Source organism: Nannospalax galili, unplaced genomic scaffold (assembly GCF_000622305.1).
Source record: "Nannospalax galili isolate Female #2095 unplaced genomic scaffold, S.galili_v1.0 scaffold805, whole genome shotgun sequence".
NCBI lineage: Eukaryota > Metazoa > Chordata > Mammalia > Rodentia > Spalacidae > Nannospalax > Nannospalax galili.
Window position 1 is genome coordinate 1,280,686 of NW_008353486.1, and position 10,603 is coordinate 1,291,288.

Here is a 10,603-nt window from a genome sequence, read left to right on the forward strand (position 1 = left end):
GTAACTTATCAATGGATATGCCATTGAGAAATATGGCTCCCCCTTCCTCAGCAATCAATCATTAACTGCCTATAGTTCCTCAGGGAGGGGTGAGACTTATGAGCCCCACCCCCATCCATGATGGAATGCTGACGGCCCAATCTTATGCAGGCAGCCACTGTTGCTGTGAGTTCAGGGGCACACAGCCATGTCATGTCCAGAACACAGCTTTTCAAAGCACTCTTTCCCATCTTGCAGCTCTTATATTCTTCCTACCTCCTCTTCAGTAATGTTCCCTGAGCCTTAGAGGGGGTGATACCCATGTCCTATTTAGGGCTGAGTGCTCAACATTCACTTATTCTCAGCACTTTAACCAGCACTTTAATCTTTGCTTTAACTGCTGCTCACTGCAAATGTTTCTCTGACTAAAGCTGACAAGCTATTCTTGTTTTGGCCCCCTGAGAAGTACATTAAACATAATACACTATGCATAAACATAAATATTTAGAAGGTAGTTTGACAGCATGTGCATTTAGCAACAATAGTACATTCTCCCTTAGGGTCTCCTCATCCATTTACTTTTGACTAGGTTTATAGTACTTGGAATGAATTCCTCCTGTGGAGTGGGCCTAAAATCCAAGCAGAAAGAATTTGGTTACATCTTTAACAGTTATGCCACTATTGCACCAGTGGGCACAACTGACCTGGTAGGTTGAAACTATAGCTCATAGGTTCATGGCTGGGTAAGAACACTGATAACTTTTCTCCCCCAGCAGCCTGCATAGCACCTTCTAGCACTATAAATGTGCTCATTTACAATATGATTTCTCTATGTCCAGCAATCAAAATGTGTGGTGATTTCATTAATGCAGTCTTACTATCTAGTTCTGGTGGCAACAAAGAACAATGGCAATAGCCTGTACTGTTTGAAGGGCCCCTGGGGCCTCCAGGTCCAATAACTCGTAAGGAGATATCCCACACTTGGCACTGGGATTTTTGCTTAATAACCCATGGTATCCAATAGGAGCATTGTCCACCTATGCAGGGTAGCTCCCTAATCAGGTCTTTTCTGATGACCCTTTAAGACTCTTATCTTCCTCTCACTATAAACTCTCATCTCACATGGTCCCTCTATGCGTCCCCTGCTATATTTCCATGTGTATATAAAAATGTGAATGGAAAATTTCAAGCATACACAGAAGTAGAAAGAATGTAACTTTCAATCAACAACTTTCAATCTAGGCCAATCACATTCCATAAATGTTTTCTCCTTTTCAAACAATTTCAAACCAAAAAAAACCCCAGACATCCGTGTGTGTGTGTGTGTGTGTGTGTGTGTGTGTGTGTGTGTTTGTGCGCATACAGGTGTGCGCACATATGTCGGGAGGCCAGATGTTGACACTGGGTGTCTTCCTTAGTTGCTCTCCCCTTTACTGTTTTAGGTAGGGTCTCCTCCCACTGAATCTTCCATTAAACTAGACTAGCTGACCAGGAAGTTCTTCCTGTTTACACTCACCCAGTGCTGGGAGTACAGACATGGGATACCAAGCCCGGCTTTTTATTTCCTTTTTGTTGTTATTGTTTTTGAGACAGGGTCTCCCTGTAGCCCCAGGCAGCCTGGAACTCACCAAGATGGCCTCCATCTCACCTGATCCACCTACCTTTGCCTCCCAAGTGCTGGGATTAAAGGCATGCACCACCACCACCCTAGTTACACCAGGTTTTTCACATGAGTACAGGGATGGAACTCAAGTCCTCATGCTTGAAAGAAACACTTTACTGACTGCCATCTCCACAACCACTAGACATTATATTTTGATTCATAAATATTTTGTAAACTATTTCTACAAAGTAAGATTTATATTATCACACCTTAAAAAACCATGACAATTCTTCATTAAATATTCAGGGTCTAAATTTCCTATTTTTCACAGATGTCTTCTTATGTTAGTGTGCACAAAGTACTATTCAACAAAGGTCCATATCTGCCTCTTACGCAGATTTTAAATCTTCTATGTCCTCTCCTCTTACTTTTCGCCACTGATGTTTTAAAGAAACCAAGTCATTTTTCTCTTGAAATATGAAATATTTTATTTTTTCAAACATAGTAAACAGGTAGCCACCATTAGGCAATCAGCATTTGGTACTCAATGTGGTACACATATACATTTGCTATTTGCTATTCTTGTTTTAGTCCCTAGAAATAGTATACTATTACTTCCACAACAGAGTTGAACATATCTTCTTTTTTTTTTTTTTTTTTTTTTTTTTTTTTTTTTGTCTTTTTGAGACAGGGTCTCTCTGTAACCCCAGCTGGCCTGGAACTATGTAGACCAGGCTGGCCTTGAACTCACAGAGATCCGCCTGCCTCTGCCTCCTGAGTGCTGGGATTAAAGGCGTGCGCCACCACACCTGGTGAAAGAGTTGAACATATCTTCTATGTTGAAATTTAGCACAATGGAGTTGTATTTCTTGTTAAGCATGTTTAAACTTATTTTAAATAGTTTGGGGGGGGGCAAACTGCAGAAGAAAAAAAAACCCAACCGTATGAAATAGTAGGAAACTGGGGATGCTACATATTTTTACAGTAAGCCACATCCCAGGAGGTTCATTATAAAAATAAAAATAAAAAAGAATGTCAATTACATGTGTATTGAATTTTTAACTACATGAATGGTCAAGATTAACTGAGGATGATAGCAGATCTCGGGATTTTCTCATTTAAAGGCATCAGTAACATATTCTATTTTGGTATTTGGAGGCAAGGTATTACAGGGCAAGATACAAGGGTACTATGCAGGGCTGGCAAGATGGCTTAGTGATAAGGATGCCTGCCACCAAGCCTGACGACCTGAGTTCCATCTCTGTAGTACAAGAGAATCAATTCTGCAAGTTGTCCTCTGACCTCCACATGCACAGAGAAGGTTCTGCAGGAGTGACAAGTATGTACCCCCCATACCCAATAAAATGTTGAAAGAAAGAAAGAAAGAAAGAAAGAAAGAAAGAAAGAAAGAAAGAAAGAAAGAAAGGAGTGCTATGTAGAACCCCATTTGTCTCAAGTGGTATTTACTGTGGGAAAAAAAAAATCTAAAACATCTTGTGTAACATTCTGGAAAAAAAAAGCCATCTGAGAATCTTTGTAATTCATCATTAAATCATCAAATGGAGCCCTTTCTAAACTTATTTCTTTTTTAAAAATAAATATTTTATTTAGGGGCTGGAGAGATGGTTCAGTGGTTAAGAACACCAGCTGTTCTTGTAGAAGACCTGGGGTTCGAATCCCAGCACTCACATGGCAGCTAGCAACTGTCCATAACTCCAGTTCCAGGGGATCCAACAGCCTCTTCTGTCCTCCGCAGGCATTGCACAACATGGGTGCTCTTACCTACATGCAGACAATACATGCATACACATAAAATAAAAAATAAAATATCAAAAAAAAATTTTTTTATTATTTTATGTGTATGAGTGTATTGCCTGCATGTATGTGAGTGCACCTGTGTCATGCAATGCTACAGAGATCAGACAAGGGCTTTGGATTCCCCTGGAACTGGAGTTAAGGACGGTTCGTAGCCGTCATGTGGGTGCTGGAAATCAAACCCGAGTGTTCTGCAAGAGCAGTCAGTGCTCTTAAGCGCTGCTGAGCCATCTCTCTCCAGCCCCCTAAACTTATTTCTGAAAGTAGCTATCCATTTTAATCCAAAATTTCCAATCTGCCAGGCATGAAGCATTCCTAGGGGCTAAGACAGGAGGATCTTCGGTTCAAGGAAAGAAAGGAAGGAAAAAAAGTCCCAATCAGAGCCTTATGCTTCAATTACTTATTTCTATTAAAAAAGGAAAACAAGGGGCTGGAGAGATGGCTCAGAGTCCTGGCTGCTCTTGTAGAGGAGCTGGGTTCAAATCCCAGTACCTACATGGACTAACAACCATCCCTAACTCCAGTTCCTGGGGACCCGACGTCCTCTTCTGTCCTCTGTGGGCACCAGATGACATGGGTGCACTTACAAACATGCAGGCAATACATTCATACACATAAAATAAAAAATAAATAAATAAAAATAAATTTTAAAACCCTGTAAATTCTCTGACATTCACTCAAGAAATCTGGTGCTTTCTCTTTACCGTAAATTCATTTATACAGAACACGAATTACTTAAGATTTACTAAGTATAAAATGTTAGTATTTTCAACCATTGAATGATCTATTTAAAATAACACAGAAAAAGCTCAAAGATAGCTTGATATCATGTGCACATCTTTTTTAAAAAGACTTTAAAATTTTTTATGTGTATGAGTGTTTTGCCTACATGTATATAAACGTACCACCATGTGTTCCTGGTGTCCTCAGAGACCAGAAGGGACTGGATCCCCTGGAACTGGAGTTAAGGGCAGTTATTATCCCACATGTAGGTGCTGGGAACCAAACCTGAGTCCTCTGAAAGAGCAGCCAGTGCTGCCATCTCTCTAGCCCATCATATATAGATCTTTGAGTGACCAATAGTTCTGTTTTAAGATCCCCATACATTAGTATAGGCTAGGGAAAACTTTATCTGAAGTCAAACCTTAACAAAGAAAAACAAAGTACAAAAACTCAACCACAGATGTAAAGCAACTCTAGAACAACCCAAATTCTTTGAAAGAAAGTCTCTTATTTACTTACATGTAATATATTTAGAGGGAATCTGGGAAAGATGGCTAAAATTCTATAAACAGAAAAGTACTAAACATAATTACTGTTACACACTTCGATTAGTAGTTATAAACATTGCCAGGAATCTTTACTATTATATGCTCTGAAATCTTTGTCAATTTTCCATTTTTTCCCCTTCTTTTAACTGGTTTTTAAAATGCTTTATATTCCTCAGTCAAAATTTGTGACTGGAATAAAACATACTTTCCAAAATAACACCTAACACCACCTCATTGCAATCATCTATTGGTCATTATAATATTTTAATATAAACGTGTGTATCTATGTGTATGTGGGGGGTCTTTCTGACTTAAGTGATAGATCTTTATTAATGTTTCATGGTAAATTCTAGTCTTTGGGCTCAAAATCTCTACCAGCTACAGCAGCTTCTATCTGAAAAACTTCACAAAGCAGTGCTCTATAGGCCTTTACACCTACCTCCTGGACAGTCACAATGAAGCACACTCTGAAATGAAAGAACTCTTCAAAGACACAAGTGACATTTTAGCAAGCCAAAAGGAAGCCAAAGCGAAGTCAAATGGGAACTTGAGGCCCCCTGAAACTTGCCTCAGTGGAACTATTTTCTGTGCCATATTTTCCAGCGATTTGTTTTAAAGGTCCCAAAGAAATGAGGAAACCTGCAAAGCCAGATTTCACAAGTCTACACTAACTTCTGCCTCTGGACTCCAGAGACTGAGCAAAGGTACCATGTTAGTAGTTTCCTGACAATACAAATGGCCCTGGTAAATCTGCTTGGTAAGTACCATGGAAAAAGCTCAACATAAGGGTACTTAAATGCCAATTTTAAAGAGCATGTAACTAACCCCCAAACCAGTCACGAAGGCAGATTTCCAGCTTGCTGTTTTCAAGTCGATAAAGAATACTGTAATCACACTAAAAACCTAGGAGGTCATTTTCCCTTTAAAAGCCTCACTAGATGAGGCACTATACCCACAACATGCAACCTTCCACACACTTAACTGTTCCATTTTCAAATTGTTAAACTTCAGCTCTATTAACAGACTTAGAAAGGGGACAGGTACAGAACTGGGAGAAAAAAACAAAACAAAATAAATGCCTCACTTTCGTTTCCGACACAACCATCAGATGTAAAAGCTGGGGGAAGTTATACAATATAAAATTAAATTCAAAGGAATTATGCATGTTAAGTGAAAATAGTATTATTACAGTTCTGATCATTAGTCAAGTCAGGGGAAAAAAACCCTGTAAATGGCACCTGATTTAAAATTGTCATACTTTCCATTTGGTATTTAAAATTAAAAAGTATCAAATAAATTGCCCTCAGAGTTAAGTATACTCCAGACGTTAACTGTAAAAAATAATAATAATAACGAATTTACATGCTGTATTTACATAAACCAGCACAATGTTTTGAAGTATATAGAGCTCAGTACTCTGAGAAAACATTTTCTTTTAGCTAAGAAGAAAACCTATCATAAACCGAAACAAGAATTTCAGGATCTGCACCTTTTCCACAATTCAAAAATTTTAGTTCATACTATGCAAACTTAAGTACTGTGGAGGAAAATGTCCTATCTGAAACAAAAGATCACCTGCTATGAAGACACAGTAACATTCTTCAGTTAGAAAAAGTCAACAGCCCTCAACCACAACAGATAGCCTGTCTGTTACCCTGGGGCTTCAGTGCTTGGTACACCAAGCCTCTTATGGATCCCCAGTAGTATCTGTTAGTCTACTACCTGATGAATAAACGATGGGAAGACTGCTGGTACTCAAACCACTGTACGTTTTGCTGTGTGTAGTGACCAAAACATGGTAAATGTAGATAGGCTGAACAAAAACTACCTCCTGTCATCACTGACTCTTGCTTCGTAAGAGTCTTGCACATACAAAAATAATAGATGGTGAGGTTGAGTTTATGACTTACAATACCTTCACCACTCGGAGCGTTTCCAGAACGTCCTTTGAGATTTTAAGATTCAAACACTGTTAACAATTCTTGTCTAAAACTACCTACCAATTACCCAGCCTTCTTGAGATTTCATTTAATCTGTACAAAATGAGCATCTTCAACTTTTCCACGGGGCACTGGAGACTGAGTTATTACTCATAAACGCTCTCAGATCCTCAGACACCAGGCGCGGCAGACGAAGCATAGCCATCAATTTGAGAGCTCTTCGCACCTCAGTTTACCCACTTGCGAAAACGGGTTTGGCAAGGGCTCGGGAGGTGAAATTAATTAGTGTTTTTAAAATGCCCTGGGATCCAAAGATGAAAGGAAACGTGAGAGGCACGCAGAGATGATGACAACCATCATAAGAAAAAGAAGGTCTAACTTGGAAGTCCGCGTTATGTAAGGCAGAGGCAGAAGTTGGACTCAAACAAAAGCCCACCGCCGCCTTTGTTTCCCTCTCCCGCAGCCGGCCTCCCCGCCGCGGCACGCTCCCCCTGTAGCCCGGCCGCGGGGACAGGTCGGGACCCGGACTCGGCACCACCGGGCCGGGCGGACCGCGGGGCCCAGAACCCCGCCGCCGTGGGGGAGGCGCGGCTGCCGCTGACAAAGGCGCTTCCCTCGCCGCGCGGGATGCTGCGCCGCAAACCGCGCTCCCCGCCGCGTCCCCGCGGGCGCGTAGGCCGCCGGGCCGCGCTGGAGCCTCGCGGAAGTTCGCGCCACCGGCCCGCGCCGCCCGTACTCACCCGACGACGGTTGCTGGTCGGACGCTGCACCGCCCTGGCCCGAGCGTCGAGCCCCGGGGCCGGGGCGGAGAGCGCGCGGGGTGGACGCAGACGCCGGCGGAGCCCGGTGAGGCGAGGGGAACACGGAGCCGAGCGCCGAGGAGCCGCGGACGAGCGAGAGGGGGCGGCCCGCTTTGTGCTGCGCTCCCCGAGCCCGAGGCAGATCCGGTGCTGCGCGGCCGCCGCTGCTGCCGCCTCTGCCGCCACTGCTGCTGCTGGCGCTGGCGCTGCGCCCCCGACAGTCCCTCCGCCTTACAGCGCCTCCGGGTCACTGACACACTCGCAGGGAGGGGCGGGGTCTAGTTGAGTGGGCGGGGCCTGAGGGGACAGGGCAGGACCACCTCGGGAGGCGGCCCCGCGAGGCCTCCCGGGAATTGTAGTTTTCGACTGAGAGAACACGGGCTAGGTCGAAGAGGAGCCCACCGCTCGCTCTGCATTGCGCATGCTCGAGGAGATGGGGGCGGAGACCGTTGTGGTCACCGATTCTCTAAGCTCGAGTGTCCTGGACTCTAGTTAACTAAAACAAGGCCGGTCTTGTGTGTCGTGGTGTTGCTGGGCTCCGGTCCATAGCCAGTCGGACTCTCCAGCTTCGTTCCACCCCAACCAACTGGCCTCACAACTTAACAAGTGCCTGGTGAAATCTAACTTCCTCCGGATAAGTCAGTCTGCCCGGCTGCTTAGATTTCTTCTGCAAATCCTAAATCATGAATATTCCCTTTCCCTTGCCTCCATCAAATGAATCCTTAAACTCAAGTTTTTTAACCTAAGACACTGAAATCTAGTTATTCCTACTATTTTAATCATTAGGTTATAAAACTGTTAGGAACATCACCATTAACAAACTCCCATAGAAATTTCTTTCCTCAACCAGTTTCAACTAATTCTAATACAAGCAAAGGTAAAGTTCAGGATTATTAGCACTGTATTTTACTTGATCACTGCAAACCATATTTATTCACATATTAGGCCCATAATTCTTAAGACGTAGAAATTTTATAAATATAAGCTCAAAACATAAGTGGATAGTTCAAAATTGTCAGTGTATATATTGGCCAATTTTCATTTGGTAATGAGAAACCGGAACCAAGGAATGAGTATGCTGTTGGGCTGGTCAGCTAAGTCTACACCCATCCTCGGTACCCAGGAATGCATACGTGGTGGTGGTAAGTGGATGAATGTTTTACCAGCTCTCCAGAAGTCTAGAGATAGCCTGCCCCAAGCCTTTTGTCTTTCCTTCTTAGCCTACCTAGAACCTTATACTCTGGAAGAAAAGGTTAATGCCCAGGAATCAGGCACACAATTCCAAGAAAGGAAACTCAAGCTTTTCAAATAATCTCAGGATAAAAAGACCTGATGCCTTCAGACCACATAATTATTGGCCCATTCAAGAAACAAGAAAGCATTTTTACTATGTGGCAGGCATTTTGTTGCCTCAAAAATAGAGCTAGAAAAATCTAAAAGCAGCACACTTTGTCTTCAACATGCTTACTCTGCTAAGGAAGACAGGTAAATGGATGGTGTGATATATGCTGTCATAGGAAAATGTGTATAACCCCAGAGTTGGGCAAGGTCAGGAAATACTTTAAAGATAATTTGAATATAAGGATGACTCACAATCAATCTAGTCATGTATTTTAGTGACAAAGGAGGAAGAGAAAAGTGATGGAGAATACCAAGGGCTAAGACACAGAGGCTAGTGATGTAAGAGCATTTTGTAAATAAGTATTCAACATTACTAGCAGTGGTAGAATGGATTTGGGAAGAGTGGCGAGAGAAGTCTTCAGAAAGGTAAAGGAGACAGCTAAACCCACAAAGGGCCTTATATGATATGCTAAAGAATGTGGAATTTGGGGGGTGGGGGCAATGGAAAACCATCCCAGAATTGTAAGCAGATGAAATTTTCACGTTAACAGTTTTATAAAGGGGAAAATATAAAAGACTGAACTAGGACATGGGCAGTAACAGGAGACAAAATTGAGGACTAACCAGCCCCTACTTAGAGAATAGAATTAGTAGAAGCTAATGATTAATTGCCTGTGTTTGGGGGTGAAGGGTGACAGAAAACTATGGATTGGGGTGCTTTTGGTTGCAAGCAGCAGAAACCCAATTCTAACTGGCTTAACCAATAAAGGAGATTTTTTTTTTTACCCATTTCACAAAAGAGTCCAGGTAAAAGGATGGCTACAGGGATAATTGATTCAATAGTTCAGTGAGGTCATTAAAGACCCAATTCTTTTTTGTTTTCATTGCTTTTCTTTCCTTTGTATTAGCTTTATGGTCAAATGACAGTTGCCAACAACTTTTGTGGCTGTAAGTTTTGACATCTGCATCTAAGAAGATAAAAGAAGGAAGTCACTTTTGGAAGCTCTTTTTAGAAAGGAGTGAAAACTCCATTCCCAGAGCCTCAATGATTGATTCAAACACACATGCATAACCTAAAAATGGTGGACAGTAAAAGGCACATGATTAATTATCTCAGGATGAAGACATAAGCCCACTTCTAGAGAAAAGGCTGGGATAAGGAGGTGTGTTCATCACAATAAAAGTTGAGGTGATGACCTGGGGGCCCAAGAAGGCCATCACAGTGGAAGAAGCCAAGGAAGCCCCCCTGGAGTCTAGCTTCTGTTCTACAAGCAAGGAATGTCATGCCTCAAGTTAGGAAATAAAGGAGAGTCGGTGGCTTTGGGGGGGGGCAATTTGATTAGTGCCCTATGGATATGTTGAGACGACTCTGGGACATCTAGGTAGAGAAGTAAAGTGGGGAGTTATGTACATGACCCTTGGGCTCGGGAAAGAGATCAGGGTAACAGAAGACAGAACTGGAATACACCATCATAATGAATGCTTGTTGAGATTATGGGAGTGGGTGAGATCATTTGCCATGGCATACACAGCAAAAAAAAAAAAAGGGGGGGAGTCAGTAGCAGAAGCTTGGAGAACATTGACATTGAAGAAGTGGGCAAGAAGACCACAACAAGGGATATAGAGGTGGCAGGAACATCTAACCTAGAACCAGGAGTAAACAATTTACAAAAAGCTCAGGACCGACATGGTAGGATCATCAGTCAACAAAATTAAAGCAGTTATGATAACCATCTTCCATATACTGAAAGAGAAAATAGAGATAGAAAAAGCATAATCTAGAGATTAAAATTACAACTTCTAAAATAAAATTTTGCTGGACAAGATGAACACTCAAAGATTAGCCACTGAACA

General features: G+C 42.3%; 1 protein-coding gene across 1 annotated transcript in view; it reads right to left on the reverse strand.

Moving 5' to 3' along the window:
* Peli1 (pellino E3 ubiquitin protein ligase 1) overlaps window positions 1–7,480 on the reverse strand; it is a 69,196-nt gene extending 61,716 nt beyond the window's left edge. Inside the window, exon 1 of the mRNA XM_008850633.2 lies at window positions 7,349–7,480. The gene's annotated coding sequence lies outside the window, so the exon portion shown is untranslated. The remainder of the gene's footprint in view (window positions 1–7,348) is intronic.
* Between the last annotated feature and the right edge of the window lie 3,123 nt (window positions 7,481–10,603).